Source organism: Podarcis melisellensis, assembly GCF_964234715.1.
Source record: "Podarcis melisellensis genome assembly, chromosome: 5".
In the NCBI taxonomy this organism is placed as follows: domain Eukaryota; kingdom Metazoa; phylum Chordata; class Lepidosauria; order Squamata; family Lacertidae; genus Podarcis; species Podarcis melisellensis.
In genome coordinates, this window is record NC_138537.1 from 65469570 (window position 1) to 65493189 (window position 23620).

The 23620-nt window shown below is 40.4% G+C and overlaps 1 protein-coding gene across 5 annotated transcripts in view; it reads left to right on the forward strand.

Annotated features, from left to right (window-relative positions):
- Positions 1-23620, forward strand: part of SGMS1 (sphingomyelin synthase 1) — a 66771-nt gene that overhangs the window by 15486 nt on the left and 27665 nt on the right. For 3 of the 5 annotated variants that reach the window (XM_081912997.1, XM_081912998.1, XM_081912999.1), the window contains exons 2-3: positions 12264-12322; positions 21498-21569. The gene's annotated coding sequence lies outside the window, so the exon portion shown is untranslated. The remainder of the gene's footprint in view (positions 1-12263; positions 12323-21497; positions 21570-23620) is intronic. The other 2 variants (XM_081913000.1, XM_081913001.1) reach the window with 1 other exon arrangement.

Genomic DNA, 23620 nt, shown 5'->3' on the forward strand with positions numbered 1-23620 from the left:
CCGACCTTCTGATTGGCAAGCCCTAGGCTCTGTGGTTTAGACTACAGTGCCACCCGTTTCCCCAACAAGACAGGGTACTTTTATTAAAAAGAAGAGTAGGATTGGCTCAAGGTCCAAGCCATGCACATGGCTAAACCTTCTCTTATGAACAAGATACTGAATGCTCGTAGACAAGTCAGTAGGTTGACATATATAAAGTGGAGTTTTTCCCACCAGAATTAAAGGACAGAAGACCTAAATTCAGTTATATAATCTTACTGTTACATATTTTACTAAAAATAACCAATAGGTTTGTGGTTGTTACCAGGACTTTTTCTGATTGAATTGAATTTTGTCTGCTTTATAAAAAATTATTTTCATGTTTCTATGTGTATGCCAGGCTGGGCAGCCAGGAGTGTTATCCTGCTGAAAAGACAAACAAATTTGCTTTGCCGATATTCAAGCATTTAGAGTTTAAGAAAATTGCCGTTGAGAGCTGGAGTGACAATGATTGTGTAAAGAATCTATCTTAGAATATTACAAGTATAATATTCCCGATCTTGCCTTGTTGAGGAAGATAATGGTAACCCCATGTGTGATATATTAGAAGAGAATGTGTTGAACAAAACTACAGCAAAATAGAAGCAATATCTCTCTCAGGTTTTGTTATGACCTTGTAGGTGTGTGTTTCCAGAAAACAAGATAGTTGTTGTTTGTAGACAATACGGGGAATACATCCATAATGTGGAGCTTTTTCAATTAGCTGGGACTTTTGTTGTCCTGTGTAGCAAGTTATTCCCTTGGCTTCCCTCACCCTGTCCCATAGCAAGTACATTAGGTCCTGAAGGAAATGTCTATTGTTTGCTGAACACTTGATCTCTTCCAAGAATATTTTGGGCTGTTCTTGAACTTTTGTTTTGTTCTTCAGATAATAGAGCTATTTTTCTAGAACTGCTTCCTTTTCGTGCTATAAATACAAACATGTTTTCACACAGATATCAAGCAAGAGACATCAAAGTTTAAAATTAGTTGGCAGTAATTTACATTTGATCAAGAAAGGGTGCAAGCGAGCGTAAATAATTTTGTTGACCGCCTCATTTATTAAGCAGGCAATATTTTTTTCACAGCACATTTTATAGATAAATGGAATGCGCACAAGACATATATGCACAACAATTTCTGCCCTCTTCTTTTGAAGGGAAAGGTTTGCATTCAGTGAAGCTTTTGTGCACCTGGAGCTACAAATATGTATTGGAGTTGCTGTAATCAAAGCGTTTAAGCTAAAACCCTCTTCTTCCTTTTGGTTTGTAATTCAGAATTCAGTAAATGTACTAAGTTACAGAAGTTAGAGCTTGCTTTTGTCTCGTGGAGAACAGTAGCTTGTTGATGCTGAGGAATTCTTTGTTTGCTACAAAATGTCCACTCAATCTTTGCCACAGCAGTCTTTTCTTTTGACACTTTCGTACACCTGACATACAAGAAGTGTCAAAATTATGTTTCCTGCCCCATTCCTGCTTTAGACCCTGAGTAGAGATTAGCCTTACCCTATTAAAAGACGGCTGCTTCTTGGGAGAAAAGCAATGACAAACCTAGACAGCATCTTAAAAAGCAGAGGCATCACCTTGCCAATAAAGGCCTGTATAGTTAAAGCTATGGTTTTCCCAGTAGTGATGTATGGAATTGAGAGCTGGACCATAAAGAAGGCTGATCGCTGAATAATTGATGCTTTTGAAGTATGGTGCTGGAGGAGACTCTTGACAGTCCCACGGACTGCAAGAAGATCAAACCGATCCATTCTTAAGGAAATCAGCCCTGAGTGCTCACTGGAAGGACAGATCCTGAAGCTGAGGCTCCAATACTTTGGCCACCTCACGAGAAGAGAAGACTCCCTGTCCCTCAGACCTTGTGGGGGGGCAGACTATATTTTGAAAAATAAAATAAAATTGAATGAATTCCTATGCCCCACAAATAACCCAGAGATGCATTTTAAATAAAAGCACACATTCTACTCATGTAAAAACATGCTGATTCCCAGACCGTCCGCAGGCCAGATTTAGAAGGTGATTGGGCTGAATCTGGCCCCTGGGCCTTAGTTTGCCTGCCCATGGTCTATACAAAATAAAATATTGTTGTTTAGTCGTGTCCGACTCTTCATGACCCCATGGACCAGAGCATGCCAGGCACTCCTGTCTTCCATTGCCTCCCTCAATTTGGTGAAACTCATGTTAGTAGCTTCAAGAACACTGACCAGCCATCTTGTCCTCTGTCGTCCCCTTGTTCTTGTGCCCTCAATCTTTCTCAACACCAGAGTCTTTTCCAGGGAGTCTTCTCTTCTCATGAGGTGGCCAAATATAGTTATTGTTAATTCTGGGTTTGTTAATGTTGACATTTTGGGGCACACGGTTCCAAATGCTGTTCAGTTGGAAAAGAGGCTTTCTGTGTCTCCAACATTTTTAGAATAATGTTAGCTTGACAGTTCTGCAGAAATCTTTGTGGAACCTGGGTCTCTCTTTCATGAGGGACTTTAAAATTCCTGCCAAGCTTTTCACTTATGTAAAGACTAACAATGGAACACATTCTCTTCTCCTAGAAACAGCAGTGACTAGCAGCACCCTATGAATTCAAACTTTGCTGCTCTTTTTCTCTCCCTTTTCTGTAGTAAAATGCTATGAATAATTTAGGCAGATGTTAATGATTGTCTTTTCAGTGTGCTATAAATTAATACTGTAATTGACACTTTTCTGCCTTAATAAATGGAAAGTGTTGGCAGATCTTCCTGCCTTTGATTGCTCTCTATGTATTCTTGCAAATAAATTGTTTTGCTGAAATAGAGAAGAATTGGCTTAAAGCTTGTAGGCTGCATGGATTCTGCATTTTTCAAAAGCTGCAAGATAGACTACAAAAGTTCATTGTAACCTGTGGTGGTGCTACGATGGTCTCATGCTGACACCATCAGTACCATTATACAATGCTGACCCACACAGAGACTTTTGAAGGCAGCACCATAATTGTAGAACAATTTGATGTTTTACAGCTTTCCCTAGATGTTCATCAGTGCCCTTTATAAAAGTCTACTGGAAGTGATATAAGAGTTGGAATTATGACCAAAAAATAGTATTCAAAGGGGTATTTTGAGGCAATCATTGTTTTTCAAAAGGAACTTATGCGTTTATGTCAATTGCATGAAATTTTCTTTCAGTTGTAAATCAGTACAGGAGCACCCTCTGGATTTGCCACATGGATACCTCTGTTTATATGTATATTCTTTCAAAGGCATTTAATTACACTTCTTTAGAATTATTCTTAAATTTTAATTTAGTCTAAGTTATCTATAAATGATGACTTTCTGATCCTAATAGCTTCCTAATGTTGTTTTGCCAAATGGATGATTGGGGGAGGGTGGATTTGAGTAGCATTGGGTGGTGGGGCTGGAGCAAAAAGTGGGTAGGGCTACCCTTTGTCACCCTCACATACAATCTTCTCATCCTAGTGCATGGGTAGGCAAACTAAGGCCCGGGGGCCGGATCTGGCCCAATCACCTTCTAAATCTGGCCCACGGACGGTCTGGGAATCAGCATGTTTTTACATGAGTAGAATGTGTGCTTTTATTTAAAATGTGTATCTGGGTTATTTGTGGGGCATAGGAATTCATTCATTTATTTATTTTTCAAAATATAGTCCTGTCTGACGCGCAGCACACGAAAGCTCATACCAAGAACTAACTTAGTTGGTCTTTAAGGTGCCACTGTAAGGAATTTTTTTGTTTTAATAATGCAGAGTTTTAAAGAATAAAAGCTTTACTGAATTAAAATAAACTTCTTCATAAACAACATGGTTCCAAACAGTTTGACTGAGATTACATACTGACTGTTCACAACTGAAACAGACTGACTCTGACTGACATCTTACAGAGAGCACAAAAGGGAAACTGGCTGCTAAGTCACATGCCAGAGTGACTCAACAGTTAGCAGTTAGGCCTGAAGAACCTTAGTAGGCCCAAATGATTGTGCAGTCCCAGCACTTCCCAGCCTGCTTTGCTGCTTCTGCTCTCATGTGTCTTCGTCACATGACACGGTCCCGCACAAGGTCTGAGGGACAGTTGAAAAAGTTTGCTGACCCCTTCCCTAGTGGGTTACCTTGGAAGGAAGAAATTGCTGTTGTCTGAGGTCTGAATTGCATGCTTGAATAGGGCTTTCCCCCTTTCTCTTCACATTGCTCCATTCGTTTTAGTATTCACCCTCCATCTCTCCTTGCAGACTCCCCCACCTCCCTAAATTAAGCGGAGGGCCACAGGTTCCCCACCCTTCTTTATCTCAGTGAAACCTGATAATCAATGTATGTTGTTTGTATTAAATGGATGTAAATGTTGATAGCCATTCAGTCCCTTGTGTACATATTTACTTATGCCGGAGTCCAGAGGGAGATAGGCGGCCAAATGTCCTTACACCCAGTGGGCTATAGGAGCTTCTGGAGCAGCTTCCAATAAATATAAGAAGCTAGCTACAGCAGTTCATTTAATCAAGTAAAAACAAACCACCCAAGGCTGTAATCCTACTATACCTGTGACTAAGCTCCATTTAACTCATTGGGATGTACAGTTATCTTGTCCATGTCTACTCAGAAGTATGCCTTTAGTATGTGTTGGTCAGGTCTAGCCAACATGGTGCTTTCCAAATGTTGTTGAACTTCAGCTCTCAGCAGCCCCAGGCAGCATGACCAATAAGCAGAGATGATGACAGTTGTAGTCCCAACATCATCTGGAGCACATCACATTGACTACCCCTAGTGTTGGCCATTGATGCTCTTTGGAACTTACCAGTTGTTCACACATTCTTTTTGAAAGTGAGTTGTGTTGAAATCAGTGGGATCTTAAAGAATTTTATTGGTTTTGATTGATTTGCATCTAACCCTTTCCCCATGGGTTTTAGAGCAGGATCTTAGCCTCATGGTGAGCCTGCAAAGTAGATGTAGATTGAGGAATGATGTTATCTCAAAGGCAACTGTTAAGATTCTAAGTTAAATTGGCTATTTGAACATGGGATATTACACCCACTTCTAACATAGTGAGAAAGTGCATTTTGGAAGTAAAACTGTTTCCGTTTGGGGAATGTTTTGTAGTGGCGTTATTTCATTGCCTGGCTTTAAAAAAAACCAAGAAACTGTTATTTTCTTCTAGATCATCTTGCACGGTAAATATGATACATGCTTCAAATAAATATTCTCCCAGCTTTAACAATTTATTGCCTAGATAAAGGAAGTCTCATAGCACCTGCCAGGTTTTGCAAACCTTCAATAAGAATAAATATCCTGTGCCAGACAAGGTGCCATTAAGGATTTACAAGGGAAAATAATTGAACTTATTTATCAAATTCTGGTTTCAGACAGCAGGCAATTAGCAGTGTTCTTTCCATTTAGGAACATCATTATTTGCAATAGTATGAATAGTTTTAGTAGTGGATGCATATATTTTCACCTTTTTTTTGTTTGTTTGTTCTCCACTACAGAATTGATTATTGGAACTCATTTGCATTAGGATTCTCTTTTTTAAAACCCTTCAACTTTGACATTTCTGTGATTTTCAAGTACGTAGCTGCTATTTTGTCTCATAGAAATAAAGGAAGGCTAAAAAAAGTAAAGCAAACACTTAAGAGTTGCACATATGTAGAAATCTATATCCCTACTCTCCTCTTGTTGCTGATAAATGGATAGATTCGGGTTAATTTATTCAAAGAGACTGCGGACCTAAAACTCAGGTAGGGGCAATACAACATTAATCTTCACAACAGCCCTATTGAGTATTATTAAATGAGTCTTTCTGAGTGCAGGGTCCTCAATAAAAGTCCAACATCCCATATACTGGACCACCGTTCTGATTCATAGTTAAGAAGCATAGAAATATATGTGTCTAAAATTTCACCATTTGACATGAAGGGTTTCTAGCATCCAATAGGCTAGATGTGATATGTTAGTAAAAATTTTTTTCTCTTTTTCTGGCTGACCAAGTAGCAATAATCTCCAGCCAAGCAGGTGTGCTTATAATGTTGCTGGGGTTAAGTTACAACACTGTGTTTGCATAAGGCTGCAGTATGAGGATTGGTAGCTCAGTTGATAAGAGCACGGTGCTGATTAATGCCAAGGTTGCAAGTACAGGACAGCTGCATATTCCTGCATTCCAGGCATTGGACTACATGATTCTTAGGGTCCCTTCCAACTTTACAATTCTATGATTCTTTGAAATCCAGCGGGTTCCCTTCTAGTTTAAAAACACACAGCTGAGCTACGGGTACTCATCTCCATTTTAAGACTTGGCACTCTCTGGGTGGCTTTAGGCAAGACAGGGTTGTATTCAAGTATATGGTCTTTCTCGGGGTATGAGGCTGAGAAAGGGGGGAAGCCTCCCAGCTGGGAGCTAGGAGGAGGAAACTCTGTATGTAGATGGAAGATTAAGATTAAATGATGATAGAGACCTATGTACATAAATATATAACTTCGTGTTTATTAGAATCAGTACTATTATGGCAGTTGTTACTATTTTGTTTCCCCCCTCTCTCCTGCCTTCTTTCCTTTTTTATATATTGTTCTCTATTATTTCTTTCTAGATTAGTTAGTTTCTTATTGTATAGTGTGTTGGAAAACCTTAATTAAAATTGATTATAAAGGAACAAATAAATAAAAAGTGGCACATTCTGATCCTGGAGGTAGCAGATAGCCATCGTATCATTGATATGAGTTTGTCCAATCCCCTTTAGAAGCCTCCAGGGTAGTGGCCATCACCACATTTTGTGTTGCCTAATTTCATAGTTTTTGCACAATGCGAAGAAGTCCATTTTGTCTGTTCTGAATCTCCCACTTTTTGACTTAATTGGATGGCTTGAGGTTCAGTATATTGAGGGAGGGGTGGAAAAAGAAGCTTCGTCTAGACTCTACACCCTTGCAAGGTTTTTATGAACATTGGTCATGTTCCTCTGTAATTTCCCTTTTGCTGAACTACAAAGTGTTGAAACTGTGGGCTTTTCTTGTAGAGAGGATGCATCCGTAAAGTTAGTACCTAGTATTTTTCAAAATCCCCTTACATGGTTGCTAACCACATGATTTAACGTATTGTCTAACTTCAGCATAGGTTCAGGGAAGGCAATATTCATCCAGAGCACGGTGCAGAGGAGGAGAGGCTTAACCCCTTCCCTGCCATGCTTCTAATGAAAACTAATCCTTCATGTGACAGTATGCATTCCAGCTCAGCTTCTTTGAATGCGTTTTTGATTAATCCCCAAAGGTGCAATTCAGTATAGTGTTAAAATATAAAAGTGGAAATTCATGCCCCAAACCCCCTGAACCTATTCTGGGTTTCCCCCCAGCCCTCCAGAGCAGATTTTCTTTTTTTGGGGGGGGGGAGACTGGGGAAGTCCCATTGCACGAGCGAACCTCATTCTACTCATACAAAAACTTAGTTGGATCCACCCACAGTGTTCTGGAGAGAATTGAATCCATTGGCTTTCCCTTTTAACTTTTTTATTAGCCCTGTCATTTTAGATAAATTTCTTTTTATGAAATCAAATGCAACAGTGTTGGACTTTCCTGCCAATCTCTGAAAATGAAACTATCTAATTCTCATTTGCTGTTTAATGTTTCACAAATTACAAAATAACCGGTAGTGACTGATTTCTATTATTAGAAGGTTGTAATTTAAAATGTGTCTTTAAAAACAATATTTGTCGTGAATTCCAAATGAAGGCTTGTTCCTTAGAAACCTGACAAGAAAAGCCCAGGTTCATGTTTTTTAAAAAAACAATAAACTTCTTTTGCACCCCTTTATAAGGTAAAGGTAAGGTAACCCCTGACCATTAGGTCCAGTCGTGACCGACTCTGGGGTTGCGGTGCTCATCTCGCTTTATTGGCCGAGGGAGCCGGCGTACAGCTTCCGGATCATGTGGCCAGCATGACTAAGCTGCTTCTGGCGAACCAGAGCAACGCACGGAAACTCCATTTACCTTCCCACCAGAGCGGTACCTATTTATCTACTTGCACTTTGATGTGCTTTTGAACTGCTAGGTTGGCAGGAGCAGGGACTGAACAACGGGAGCTCACCCCGTCACAGGGATTCGAACCGCCGACCTTCTGATCAACAAGTCCTAGGCTCTGTGGTTTAACCCACAGCGCCACCCGCATCCTGAACCCCTTTATATTCACTTTTTAAAAGGCCATTCAATTGACAGTTGTCACTTCCCATAGTTTAGGCAACAGTTCCTTTAAAAAACAAAAAACCCAAACATTTGAGCTAGAATCCTACTTCTGGAATATTTCATAGATAATTCTTTCAGGTACAATTATATTTCCATGTGAAGTACTTTGTTTTAAGCAAGGAAATGTTGACCCTGTTTGAACCAGATTAATTTCCCTGTGCGGTAACACCACACCTATATTCCCAACTGTTGATATTGCAGGTGGGATTCCTGTTGCAAGGACCCCCAGGCTGATAGATACGCGAGGTTCGCACAGACCAATGCTGTGACTCATAATGTTTATATTAATTTTTGTCTGATGATTGCTTTGAATTTCGACATAATTGTATGCCAGGGAAATGTCAGGTTACTCCCCCCCCCCCATTTGCTGGCTTTTATAGCTTGATATTTGGGTGAGGTTTTTTGATATTTAGTACAGTGTAGCAATCAAATAATTATTCAATTCATATACAGATACAAATATATTAAATTACTTGTGCTACATCCTGATGGTTGCAGGGAAATGGCAAATATTTTAAAAGTAGGTTTCTATCACAGTAAAAGGAAACTTGCAGTCCTTTGGTAAGGAAAGGGAATTGCTTTCTATTTTGAATTATTTCTTATGCAGAGGATAGCAGGTTAATGTGAGCTTATTTGCTCTTGTCGTAGAAAGTGAGATGATGCTTGATTAGACAGAAACAATGTACTAACTGTAACAGTGACGAAAAGTTCACCTTGTACTGTACTGAAACTCAGAAGAGAGAGGAATGCTAAGAAAGGCAAAGCTAGAACAAAATACTTGCAGGAAACACAGGGAACACAGTACAGGTGAGGGGGGAAAAAAGAAATACTGTATTTTTCACCCTATAGGATGCACTTTTTCCCCTCTAAAAATGAAGGGGAAATGTGTGTGCGTCCTATGGGGCATATGCAGGCTTTTGCTGAAGCCTGGAGAGCGAGAGGGGTCGGTGCGCACCGACCCCTCTCACTCTCCAGGCTTCAGGAAGCTATACGCAAGCCGTGGGAGAGCTGCCTCCACCCCAAAGCCTGGGGGCGCGCTGAGCTCAGCGCCCCCAGGCTTCGGGCTTCACGCAGCTCTCTGCAAGCTGTGGGAGGGCTGCACGAAGTTGCACAGCTCTCCCACGGCTTGTGGAGAGCTGCCTGTTCTGGGGGCTGGGGTCGGGGGAAGCTCAGGCCGAAAAATACGGTAATAAAGAATTTGCCTGAAAGTGCTCACTAGCGTCTCCTCATCATTCTGGGGGGAAGGTGACAGGTGGGGTGCTGCAGGAGTCTACCCTGGGCTCGCGGTTGTTCAACATATTTATAAACAACTTGGATTAATGTATTGAGGGAATGCTAATCAAACCTGAAGATGACCAGTGGATTCAAGTTACGAGTAAGGAGATTCTGACTAAACAGGAAGAACTTTGACAGTTGAAAAGACTCCTATGAGAGGTGGTGGTTTCTCCTTCATTGAAGGTTTTTAAGCAGAGGCTGGATGGCCACCTGTCAGATTCCTGCATTTCAGGGGGTTGGACTAGATGACCCTTGGGCCTCCCTCCAAATCTACTATTCTATGATTATTTGACAGCTGCAAGAATGGAAGTGTAAACAGATATATGCAGAGGTCCCTCCAGCATTTGGGGGGGCATTGTGTGTGCATGATGTCACACGCCACCCCCCAACCTGGCCAGGCCGACTTGGCCCGCCGCCCACCCACTGCCAGCTGCCTTACCTTCATGAGACGGATGCACCGGGGTGAAGATGCTTTGCCATGCTGCGTACAGTGGTACCTCGACTTACAGACGCTTCAGGTTACAGACTCCACTAACCCAGAAATAGTATCTCGGGTTAAGAACTTTGCTTCAGGATGAGAACAGAAATTGCATGGCGGTGCGGCAGTAGCGGGAGTAGTACCTCAGGTTAAGAACAGTTTCAGGTTAAGAACGGACCTCCAGAACGAATTAAGTTCTTAACCCGAGGTACCACTGTACATGAGGGGAATGGCCAACACTCCTATTAGGACTGTAGAGGTCAACATAAGGCTGGCTTTCTTTGTATAGGGCCTTAAACTGGGAAGGAGCAGTAGGAAATGGTATTACCACTGATTTTGGAATAAGGATGGTGTTACTATCAGCTAATTGGGGATCTTCAGCCATCCCCAATTCACAACAAATAGGCAGAATGCTGTTGCATGGTCTATACGATTTTTGTGTGTATGTGCCTTAATTTATTAACTGGAAAAGGGAACAGTATGTAACACATGACCCAAGATACCCTGGAGAATGTGCCAAGCTAATGAGGGTTAGTATGAAAGATTACTGAAATTACATAATGGACTTGGCCTAGATAGAGAATCTTCACAATCAGTACCAAAGCTTGGGTCACAGATTTTAGGATTGGGTAGATTGAACATTGAAAGGGGTTAGATTTAACTCTTTAACATTTAACTTCAAAATTTCCTTGGGTTGGCTAGGTTTATGATACAAGAGCTCTCTGTCAAGAAGATAGATTAGGCTTCAAGTGCTAACCCCACTTATCTGTTGAATTCAGTAGGATTTTCTTCTAAGTATACATGATTAGAATTGCATTGTTAATGTAACTCAAGATGGAAAAGGTGAGTGCTTAATGCCTGCACTACTCATAGGACATGTGGTATTAGATGCCACTGCTCCAAAATATGGAAGCTAGTGGTGTGTTCCCAGAGGAACACATGTGTAGTTGCAGTCTTTTATTTAAATCCATGAAGTGTGGACTTTCCCCATTATATTTCCCAATAATTCATATTGTATCTTTCTGTGGAACACGGTGTGGATTTGTAATGGTGGCAAGGACAGCAGTTTCTCTATGTACAGCTGAATCAAATGACTGTTGGGGGCCCCATTCTGTTGAGCATGATAATACCATTGGCTTACTATTTGTTTCCTGTTAATTGGGCTTGTCACATTAGCATAAAGTACTGATTGCTTTGGATGCTAGGAGGATAGGTATGCACAGTAAAATGGTTCTCCTGTGACTCAGGCAGGGATATAACAATCCTTCATGCTGCACAGAAAGGTCAACATTTCCTTTCTTGCCTGAGTCAGCCACCAGATCGGAAAAATGTGGAAAATCCTTCCTGATCCCTAACATAGCAATCAATTATGCTCTGAGACCAAAAATAACATTACCCATAATATCAGTATCCGTTGCCGTTTCCTACTGCACATACTGCACAGCTTTTGATGGCGGAGGGAACTAGTTTGTTTTAGAAGTTATCAACATACTTTCCAAGTCATTATTCACAGTAAGAAATAACAGTAAAATTATGGCTATAAAACACATTGGCGATGCTTCATTTGAGGGCAAAATCCAAAGTTACACTGGATTTCATCTGTGTTGTAGGCATCATAAGTAAAATTTCTAAGTTATTCCTAGTTAAAGTGTAACTAAATCTGGTACTTAAGTGCATTGGCGTAGCCAGGATTTAATTGGGGGGGGGGGAGGCAGGCTTTATGTTTTGGTGGGCAGAACCGAGTCATCTGTGATGCAATTGGGCAGTTAGTTAAGCATTTTTATTTATTTACTTGAATGGGGGGCAGCTACCCCCTCTTCCCTATGCCCATGCTTTCAGCATCAGAAAAACCTGGCAAAGAAAACTGCTGGCCATAAAGAAAAATAATGCTTTAGCCTGTTAATGTATGTAATTAATATGGTTGGTTACAGTGCACAAGCCATGGGGGACATAATAGTTTGAGAATATTTGAGCAATATCATGCCTGAATCTAGGACCCCTTCAGGAGGTTTTTTTGTTTGTTTGTTTTTTTACACAAAGATAAGCTGCCTGCAGGGAAGAATGCACACAGCCTTGAGTGTTGTTTCACGTGCATAGTTTGGGAAGCCAAGCTGCAGCAAAAGTATTGTGTGCATGGGATAGGTAATGATGTTAACCCCCTTTTGTGTATCCAGTGTTCAAGAATGAGAAACTAAGCAATGGGGAATGCATTCACTCTGAAAGCTATAATTATCTGAAATATTAAAAAAGAACTATAGGCTTACTCATTCTCTCTCTCTCTCTCTTTCTAGAAAGAGACGTTTGAAGCTAAGAAGAAGATAAATCTCAGATGGAAAATTGCATTATGATGGTAAATTCCCACTATTCTGTTGAGTTTGTTCAATTTAGAAAATAGAATGCACTTATCTGAAACTATGTCAATGGTTATTCTGGGACAGTCCGTGTAATGAGTGGTTTCTTAAAGTGCTTTTCACCTATGTTGTTAATGGTTTTTTTTTTAATTTGCATAGCCTTTGGGGAAAAAAGTGATTAAAAATTACAAATTTGTTTGCTGCATTTATACCTTCCTTTGAAGATGCTCAAGGCAGCATCAATAGTATTCTCTGCCTCTCCCCCCCCCCTATTTTGTTAGGCAGATTAGGCTGAAAAATAGTGACTGGCCCAAGGCCCCCAGCCTGGCTGAAGGGGGATTTGTGGTTTTGTCAGCCCCTCTATTATACTTATTCACAACTTGTTTTTCATATATTTTTTTTTGCTTGGTATTGTTAAATTGCTTAGCTATTATTATGCAAGTGTACATTTTCTACTCCTGTAAAGATTTTCACTGATCTGTCAGTTAATTAAATTAAATTGAAAATATTTTGATTACTTAAAAGCTGCCCTTGAATTAATTGGGCAACACATAAATATACAAATAGTTTAAAAAGACTAAAAACCAACAACTGCAGACAATCCCTTTGTGGTTATAGTTGGAGCACATAAAAGCGTAATTTCAGAAGACCAAAAAACTGACAACATGTATAACAACTGAGCAAAATGGGAATTTTGTATCTTAATGAAAGCCCATTGCTGAAAGAGGTTTCATTAACAATGAGCACCCTGCTCTCTCCAGTGTTGTTGCCCACATGATGTAACAGATTATATAGCTGCTCTTTCATATACTAAGTCAAATTTAGATGTATTGACTGGACTGTAAAGGAGTCAAAGTGTGGATGTTTCAGTGTGACCTCCACCTCTTATTTTAATGTTCCTACCCTCTAGATCAGAGTAATCAATGTGATGCCTTTCTGGCCTTGGTGGCCTACAATTCCTATCATCCCTATGCATTGCTGGGACCACTGGCAGAGGAATGGGGAGGCAGGGGGAGAGCATCGCCCCTGGCACCATGGGGGAGGGGAGTTCCGTCATGGCCGCCCCCGAGTGCGCCGTGCACCCCCCCTGTCGTGCCAGGCAGCGCGCCACACCCCCGGGATGCACATAACGCCCCTGGAATGTGCGCCAGCCACGTCCCCGCCTGCTCTCCACCCCAGCTGCCGGAGCATGCAGCTTTGCCACTGGCTGGGACTGATGGGTGTTGGTTTCCAACAGCACCAGGAGATCACCATGCTTGTAACTTTGCTTATTAATGTTTTGAATCAATCACTTTACACAGATAAAATGTCATTTGTTCTGCTAGGAGGTTTGTGTGTTTTTCTATGTGCTCCCCACGCAGACTTGCACTGTACACAGATTGGATTTGGAAGGGCCAAGACTCCCATGTGTTTCCATCCCATGCTGTGAGGCAGAGCTATTCATGCAGTCCCCCCACCCTTTACTTAAATGCTGATTTTCTTACAACACGTTTTAATTAAGGGTTTGAGAAATAAGTAAATTGCGTTCGCTTGGAGGAATATTCCTGTTCTGAATATTTTAACACATCCAAGAAAAATACTTGAGGCAATATTAGGAGGGAAAAAATGTAGGGTAAGAGAAGAGGAATTAGTTTTAGACCAGATGCAGCAGAAACCACCTTGCTTGGTTTCCCCCCCGGTTTGTAATGGTGCATTTGGGATTGTATTGCTGTTTGTCTGCCACAGGGTTTCTTCAGTAGTTCATTCTATGATGACTGTGAGAGCACTGTAGGATGTTCATGAAAAACAACAACAACAACAAAAACGCTTTCTTGCCTAGCCTTATGAGAATAAATATAAGGATATTATTTTTTTGAGATCTGCTTTTAAAAATACGTAATAAAACATCAAGTACAGCTTCCAAGATCAGTTGTCAGATAATGGTACAAGTAGAAGAGAATTACACATCTATGGACCCTACAAAATGTATAGCGGAAAATTAATACAAAAACCAAATAAAAAATAACACCTCACCCACCCCAAATTCAGTTGGTGTACTTAATTCAGAAATGATGAATGTTGATCCTGCTAGCTCCAGCCAGAGGTTTAGAGCAGGTTGGAAAAAGAGTTTGTCACTGATATGGAGTAATTTGTCCTAGTTATTCTTCTGTGTCTCTAGAATAAAGACAATGTATCCTTAGGTACATAATAAAAAAGATTATGATGAATAAGTGATGCATTCTGGTTCAGATAAATAGACAAGTCTCCTTGTGCAGTCAGGGATATAACACTTGCTGCGAAAGAAAAATATTGAGTGTTAACATAAATGTAACAATGGTTCTTTTTTTAGTGTAGGAATATGCCAGTTGGGTGCAATGAACCAAATATTTGAAAAACTGTCACTTCTTCATAGAGCCGAGCATACAATATGAAATTATTTGAAGGGTTAGACCTCCATGTACCTAGGTTTGTAAGACAGCCTATGTCAGAAAGGGTATCTGCAGTGTACATTAATTTCTGCTTGTACCAGACAGCACTCCACAATGGGTAGTGTCTCTTCTCATCCAGTAGGAGCCTACTTCTTCCCAAGATCTATTGGTAGATGAAGATTTCCATTCCCTCTTGAGTCAAGCCACCACTAGATCAGAGAGGAAGCAGTCTTGAAGGGTGAAACTCTGAAAGGGTTTTCCCACTTTTTTTGTGGCATGATGAGAGTGAGGGCACTCTTCCTGGGCAATTTGTTGTAGATGGGCTTGCTTCTAGGTGAGAGGTTGTGGCAGCTGAGGCATGGGGTGGGAGAGATATGGGTTAACTTGGTTTATGGGAGAAAGTTATGCAGCGGAGCTGTATCTGTAGTGAGAGCATGAATGCAGCTTACAAACTCCTACCCAGTGTGGCTGGCAGGTATTTTGTGATGTTGCTGTCGTACATTGTTTTGATTTACTGTATGTGTTGTATTTTTACTGCATATTTATTCTGTATTAATATATTCACTGTTTGGGGGGGTCGGTGGGTCAAAAAGCAGCATAAAAATAAACCATAATATAACCTATTTTAGCAACTATTAATCAGGCCTTGCTACCTGAAGGATTGGAGCTTTCCCTCGATGTTTTTGAATTTTTCTTTTGCCATACTTACTGAGGAATTGATCATTCTCTAAGAGAAAGGGAGGTTTGCCTCCCACACCCCTGCCTGTGCAGTTTCTATTAAGATAAGTTCCTGACCCCACCCTCTCATACCACCCTCCAATTTTAAATGGTGCATTGTGCCTTTTTGGGACTCTTTGCCAATTTCACAATTTTAGAATTCCACTAGTGAGTTAAACAGTGGTGAAGTGGGTATGATTGTAATTGTTCATACTCGGCGTACAGTTTTACCTCGGAAGTTGAACGGAATCCATTCCGGAAGTCCAGAACGTTCAGAAACCAAGGCACGGCTTCCGATCGGCTACAGGAAACTCCTGCAGCCAATTGGAAGTCGTGGAAGCCCTGTCGGATGTTTGGGTTCCAAAGAACGTTAGCAAACTGGAACACTCACTTCCGGGTTTGTGGTGTTTGGGAGCCAAAACGTTCAACTTGCAAGGCGTTCAGGATCCAAGGTACAACTGTATTATTGCTTACTGCTATTCTCTTGATAGTATTGCATATAATTTCCCAGTGAACATTGCAGTCTCGTTCAGAGTAACATCCAGTTCTTGACTTGTTATATATTACAGTTCATAAAGTGCCCTTTCAGTTTCTGTTGAAATCCTGGCAGTTCAAGAGTTGCAAAGAGGACATGACAGTAGTAAGTTGCAAAGACAGTGTAATCACAAAGTAAATAAAAACTCCATTGCATGCTGTTTCGAACCTAATAAATGGGCCAATGTAATGTGATGGGATGCTATGATTCTACACATGACTGTGGCCTGATGGGAAGTCTTGCACATGACTGTGGCCTGATGGGAAGTCTTGCTCCTAAGCTTCGCTTCTGTACATAATGCTGCACAAACCATTCTAATACTAAGACATTGTCTCACCACCTTAGAATATTCAGTTCACATTGAGTTCAGGAAAACATTGTACCTGACCCGTTCTTAATGCATAGTTGACCACATCTACGGATAAATGCTATATCAATCACTAGTAAAAGTTTAATAAGGAGGTTTTCACGCCTGACCAATTCTGTGTTCCCTTTCCCAGCCTTTAATCTATTGGTGATTAATGCTTATATGCAACCCTTGTATTGTATTTGTGTTAACCAATCAGCAACAAGCACATACGTGGCAATGCTGTAATATTCAATAAAAGCGACTCCTCGAGACTTGCTCGAGAGGTGCCTCCCAGATGACACTCGCTACCTGTCTGTCGTTATTTCAACCCAACAGTAATGAAACCTGTTTCTGGACATGTGCTGTATTAAAAGTGTAGCAATACTGACAGAGGGTAGAATTTATTCTGTTGAAAGCAGAGTAATTTTAACTGGACAGGGTATAGTATTTGTGATGTAGATGCATTTTCACTATGAGTTTTCCACTGAACTGGTAATAGTGTTGCATCTTGGTTACTTAAGCCTTTGAAGAAATAATTGGATTTCTCTCGTCAAACCACATCATGTAAACTAGCCTATGCTATCTATCTCATTCCTGGTAAGCACAGACTTACTGGATTATTGAACTGCTTGGAGTAGCAAGACATTCCAGGAAAGTCATGCTAAACAAAATGAGCTCTTCTTTCCACAAAAAAAGAGCCCAAGCTCTTGTTGCTCCTGGAAAGTTGATAAGTACTACTAGTTTATTAACCAATTTATCTTGCACATCAGTAGTTCAGAGCAATGCCTCAGATTATAGGACTTCCAGTGACACCTATGATAAACAGCTCTGAGTACATCAGGTTCTTTCTCTTTCACAGCTGGCAGGGAGAAAGTCCAGCATGTGCTCTGGATTGTGGCCAGTGTTTAGAAATTTGGACTCTTTCATAAGATCACATCTTCTCTCACCTTTCTGTTGGTGAAGATGGAACTGGTTATTGACCTTTATGATTTGGTGCTAGCAACAGTAGTGAAATTACGGAAATTGACTTTGGTTCTGATCCAGTGGAAGTTAATCACAATGAAGTTCTGTTGAAACCCATCAACCAAGTTAATTGCAGATCAAAGGCCTCTAGTCTATCTCAGCAATAATTCAAAGTGCTTGCAGCAAGCGATGAAGTTCTAAACGTCTTGGGACCTGGGTTTCCGAGGGACACCTTCAAGCTCATGAACCTCATGTTTGGCTTTGGGCATACTGAGCCTGAGCAATACCCAATCCTGATCCTCATTAGTAATTTTTATTTATAATAACACTCTGGATTACACTTGCTTAGTACATACCATGTTCTAACTCAGTTTTGTAACTTTTTGGGGGGTATTCTGCTCAACATAGTGAAAAAGAGGGCAAACTGTGTTTTGATGCCAATTATTGTTTTTCAGTTCCCTGGCTAGGAAGTTCTCAAATGCTCAGATTCTGAGTCTCCCTAGGGAGGTGGTAGACTTTCCTTCCATGGAGGTTTTTAAGCCACCTGTCATGGATATTTGAGTCGAGATTCCTTCATGTCAGGGGGCTGGACTAGATGACCCTTGGGTACCACAGGCAACACTGAATTTGATTTAGTTCTTCACTTCAGCATTGTCGTAAAGCTTGTAAGATCTGCGGCTCACACCAATTGTTTTGATCCTATGCTGTTAACATTTATTTATTTTTTATTCCTATTGTTTGGAGTACTCCTGGAGCTGAAAAATGTGCTGAGAACCCAAAGAACTAGCAGTGTGTTCTGCAATACAACAAAGTTGGCAAACCACTGCCCCGTAACACGTGATATATATATATGTTTGCTTTCATTAACTGCCACTATCCATAGTGTGATCATCTCTTCACCCTTGTTGAAAACCACATTTTTCAGTTCCAGGAGTACTCAAATCAATAAAGCTCTCAATTCCTGGAGTAGCTACAGGTCTACCAATTGCTAATAGGAGAGGAATAGCCTTCAGTTTGTCATCCCTTCTTGAAGAAGTAGATATTGTGAATTTTATTAATTTGATACTCGTCTGTGTAATTCCTTTTCACAGTTTTGCTAAGCTGTCTGTGAGCATGCTGTTGGAAGGGCAGGATGTACTTTTAATAAATAAATAATGTGGCTAAGCCTGCAGTTAAGTTGCTGGTTAACAGAAAGATTTGATGGCACTTGGACTACCAAGTCTCAAGGAAATCACTGGAGATTGCTGGCAAAGTTCTCCCAGGTCAAGAACTTTGAGAATAACTTTGATGGCTCCTAAAAAAGCCTACCTGATGGTGGAGGTGAGCCTTACAAGTTCTCTGGTTTATTTCAGTCTCAGATTAAATTCCCTGCGCACCTTTCTCTCTCTCCCCTCCCCACCCTGGTGATATATAGGGAAGGAAGATCTATCTCCTTCCTCCATTTCCAGCACACTGGCACAAATGCCCTTGATATGTATGAACTATGACACCCAAAGTGCCTTTCTCCTTAGTATACAGTATAGCAAAACACTAGAGTGATGAAGAGGTGCTCCCATTTCTACACGCCAGTAACCAGTTGGAAGGTGGGGTGTTTGGAGGGGCCAGCAGGAAAGTTGTTTTAGAAAATGCAATATCTGTTGTGCATGGAGGAACACATTTTCTAAGCCCTGAGTTGTCTTGGGAAATGATCACAACTCTTTCTGGAGGTTTTTTCATGTGTTTTTTAAGAACTTGGATAATTGCCAAGGACAGCAGAGGAAAACACATCTATCTCTTGGGATTTATTGTACTTGATTAACATGCATCTTAACAAACCTTTCTCAAAATGAGCATATTTAATAGCTTGTGTGGAGACCTCCTCAGTGTTTTAGATGCAACTTTAGAAGGTGTATTTGTAAAAGCACACTGCTTCATCATAAGGTTTTGGGTAAGGTAATAAAGGTGGCATTTGTCTGCCACTATGGCAACGGATACTGACATGGAAATGACTGACTTGAAAGTATTATGTTATGATTCATTTCGGGGAAGAACTGAAACTGTTGCTGTTGAATATTGCAAATTATTCATGGCTGTACAGGGCAACTGTTTTTGTTTTGGAGCTGTTGCCACAGCAAAGCATTTGGGGAAACACCCTTTTGGCTTAAGAAGGCTGAGGCAGGCTGCATGTAGGAAAGTGACTGCAATACAGCCCCTTATGCATTATTTTTTTTTTGGTCGGACCCTTCAGAGAATACCATCTGCTATGTGTTTATTTAAAGTTTCTAGTTCTTACTGTTAAAGATGGCAGAAATGCTGAAAAGATTGAAGAGGTTTTTGTTTGTTTGTTTTTTTAAAGAGAGACCCAACTGTGGTTACTGTGCATGTAATCAGTCAAACACTTTCTAGAGTTTTTACAATTCTAGATCAGACTATTGTAAAGTACGCACATGCATCCCCCACCCACTAAAACTTGGCATTTGTCCTTTGTTAAACAATTTATAAAATAATACGCAAGTTAGCTGCAGTCCTGCAGGTTTTATACACACACACAATTTAATGTTTGGGCTGAGTGCTCCTATACCTCACCCCTTCTAGTTTGTATTAAGCCACCGTTCCCTATTGCATCCAAACAGGGAACCCTGGCTTAATGTCTGTATGTCTGTCTTGGCTTATTTTCCTGGTTTGTTAACAGCATGAGGATGGGGAGTATAAGAGAAACTCTATGCATATAACTTACATGGTATGCCCTGTGCAGTTATTGGTAGCCTATCATGCAAGAAAATCACTGATCTGATCTTGTTCCAAACCACTGAAGACAGCTGAATTTGAAAGGCCCCACATTCTCTTAGGTGACTTGCAGAAATCCTTATTCTGTATCTTTAGAAACCAATAAAAGTAACAACCCAATTCATAGTGTGCAATTGTTGAGAAATGTGCTGCTGAGAATAGGCATCTCAAATAAAATCAGAATGGGTGACCATTTTTTATTATATATAGCCAGCTGATTCAAGGATCTTTATCCCAGAGAGGTGGGATAAAGCAGAGAGAACAGTGACTTGCCCTAGACATTCTGTGAATATTGCAGCTGAGTAAAGCTCTTTAACCTGGGTTTTCCCACACCGAAATCTAGCACTCTGACCACCACTCCACACTTGTATAGCAATGTGTGTGCCTGTTCCTGCTGTTTTTAGTTTGAAACAGCATCTGTTTCTGTTCCTGGAAGCTGGTCAAATTCTTCCAGCATAGCTACATTCTTCTCAAAATGTATAAGGTTGGTCTTGTTGCATTCTGGGGCCCTGTATCTCAGTGGATCAAAGAATGTACTTGTTTGGCTTGCAAACAAGGGACAGGACAATCAAGCAAGGAATTTTCACCTCAGACCTTGTGCTGGCCGCCTACAAGTGCTTTGTCTGGCTCTTGCTAGATATATGCGGGTGCAGATATATGATAATGAGATGTTGTAGTTTCAGTAAAGTACAGTGGTACCTCAGGTTAAGAACTTAATTCGTTCTGGAGGTCCGTTCTTAACCTGAAATTGTTCTTAACCTGAGGTACCACTTTAGTTAATGGGCCTCTTGCTGCCGCTGTGCCGCCGCCGCAAGATTTCTGTTCTCATCCTGAAGCAAAGTTCTTAACCTGAGGTACTATTTCTGGGTTAGCAGCGTCTGTAACCTGAAGCGTCTGTAACCCGAGGTACCACTGTATTTTGTTTTCTGATGAGTTAAATGAATTTTCCTTAACTGCTGCAATTACACTTGTATTTTACCTATGTTAAGTACCTGGAATTGTTTGTGAACATTGACTTTCAAGTGTCTCTATGTGATGAAGCTTGATCTTCATTCACTCGCTGAAAAGTGATTGAGGTAGTTGAAATTTGGCACAGATACTGTTCTAACTCCCCTTTGCCTCCTATCATCACAGCAACTGGCACAGAGGCACAGGAATGCTGCCATGTGAGTTCCAAATAAGTATTGGATTGGGAAAGAGGACATTTGTAGTGCTGCCCAGGAATAAAAATGAGACCAAAAAATATACATTGGACTTTTGTCCAATCCTCAAGATTGTGTGTGGGTGGGGTGTATGAGGAGAATTACAGCAGCAACCAAACACGTTTGCAAAATTAAATTTGTATTTCCTGGTTTATAGAATGTATGTAAGAAAAATATATATGAAACAATGTCATTGAGTGAGAAATTAGTGAAAAAGTTCTTCTTGCTTGGTAGGAGACAAATGAAAGGCAAGACAGCAACAAATTGAAAGGATGGGTGACACTATGACTTCAAGGAGCAAGATAGGTAAGGCAGTTCCATTTCTTTATTTTTAAAAAGTACATGTGTAAAGTATCACACCAGAGAGAAAAAGACTGGTGCTGTTTAATTCGTACAGGCATGTCTTCTTAGCCCAGTTTCAAGTCACCAGCTATCTGCACAGTTGAGTAGATTCAGAGGCCATATTTCTGAATTAAGAATTAAGAAGAGGTTTTCCCCCAACATGTGTGACATCTGATTAAATATTTGTTTCAAATACTTGTTTGTACTGTTCATGATAAAATAAAAAGCTTTAATTGCATGGAAGAGAACTCTGATGTTGTATACTTAAGATGTTAAATTTGTTCCTGCTAGGGTGTTACAGTAGCCAGTTTAGGAAATAGTATAGATAGATGTATTAGTACTAGATAGATGTATAGATAGATGTATTAGTAAGAGTTGTCTAAAAGCACCTTGCAAAGTTCAAATCTTAATCTGGCTATTTCGCACATTTTATAGTAGTTTGGTTTTTTTTAGTGTTCATTTAGAATATACAGTCATACCTTGGAGGTCCATTCGACTTCCAAAATGTTCAAAAACCAAAGCACAGCTTCTGATGGGCTGCAGGAAACTCCCGCAGCCCATCAGAAGCCGCACAAGCCCTGTTGGATGTCTGAGGTCCAAAAATAGTTTGGAAACTGGAACAGTCACTTCTGGGTTTGCGATGTTTGGTAGCCAAAATGTTTTGACTCACAAGGCGTTTGAAAACCAAGGTACGACTGTATTTTTTTTTCACCTTCAAAGTTCATACTATCCGCTTTGTTTTTACAAATACTTTGAAAGCAAAATTGCAATGTAGTTTGGTTAAAGTGTAAGTGATCCTTTCATTTGCAATATCTGGGGAAACTTTGAAGCCAAGTTTTTTTTTTTTTTAAAGCATGTGAAATGTGTTTTGTTGTAAAGTCTAGATAGAGGGAGGGGATCTCTGGATTTTGACAAAACAAGAAAGCTTACATTCCTGAGAAATGCTAGTAACTTTTTTTTAAAAAAAACCCAACAACTTGCAGTTATCACTGTACTGCATCAGTCATCCCTGAAGGTAAAATCTCTTGCATTCTTTCACCTCTCCCATGTACTTTTGCAAGCACCATCAAATCTCTCCCACATACAGACATCTGTGTTTGTGTGTGTGTCTGTGTGCAAACACAGGCTACAGTACTAAAAGTGAGCACATGAAGTAACATCAGCTTGACTAACAATGTGGGATATAAGATTTTCCTGCAAGTTTCAATTCATATTTTAACGGTCCTGAAATTTGCATTATGAAGGGAGGTATATAAATGTGCTAAATAAATATTTTGTGCATTGTTTTGAATAGCTTCCCAAATATGTATTCTAGTGGCTGACAATCTTTTTTTGTAAAGGTTCTCGCCCGCTTCATATAGCAGGGATGTCCGGCGTCCAAGAGACTGCGATCTACTCCCACTATAAAAAAGTGGCAATGATCTACCCATTGATTGAGCTTTTTTAGGGGAGCCTTTACCAAGGTTGTTGAGCTTTTTGGGGAGAGGAACACCCACATTTGTTGAGCTTCTACGAGGGAGGCTTCAGCAAAGTTGTTGAGGTTTTCTCTCTCTCCCCCCCGCCCCCCTCTGATACTCCTGCAGGTCCTGAAACAAGTTTGCCACTTTACAGTTTACTTCCATAGATTATTTCTTGACTGTGTGGATGTGGCTAATCTTCTACTATTCCCTCTTATTTTCTTTTTCATGGAAAGAAAATAAGAGGGAATAGTATATTTAAAGCAAGGTTGCTGTTAAGCTATAATGCTACTGTCTCAACCAGCATGGCAAATCAGGAATATTGTAGTTCAGCACTATGTTAGCCACACCTGAGCTGGCCCATGAACTGTAAGGAACCACTCTGAGATCTATATCTGATACGAGATTGCAGAATGTACTCCATGCTTTTGAGGTTCAGAGTGCAAAGAAGCTTATATCATATGTAGAATTTGCTAATCTTTCTGCCTTCATCAATCAATCTCTTTGTTATGGTCAATGACCAGCATTATTCTTAGAACATAAACTCTAGGGGAGAAT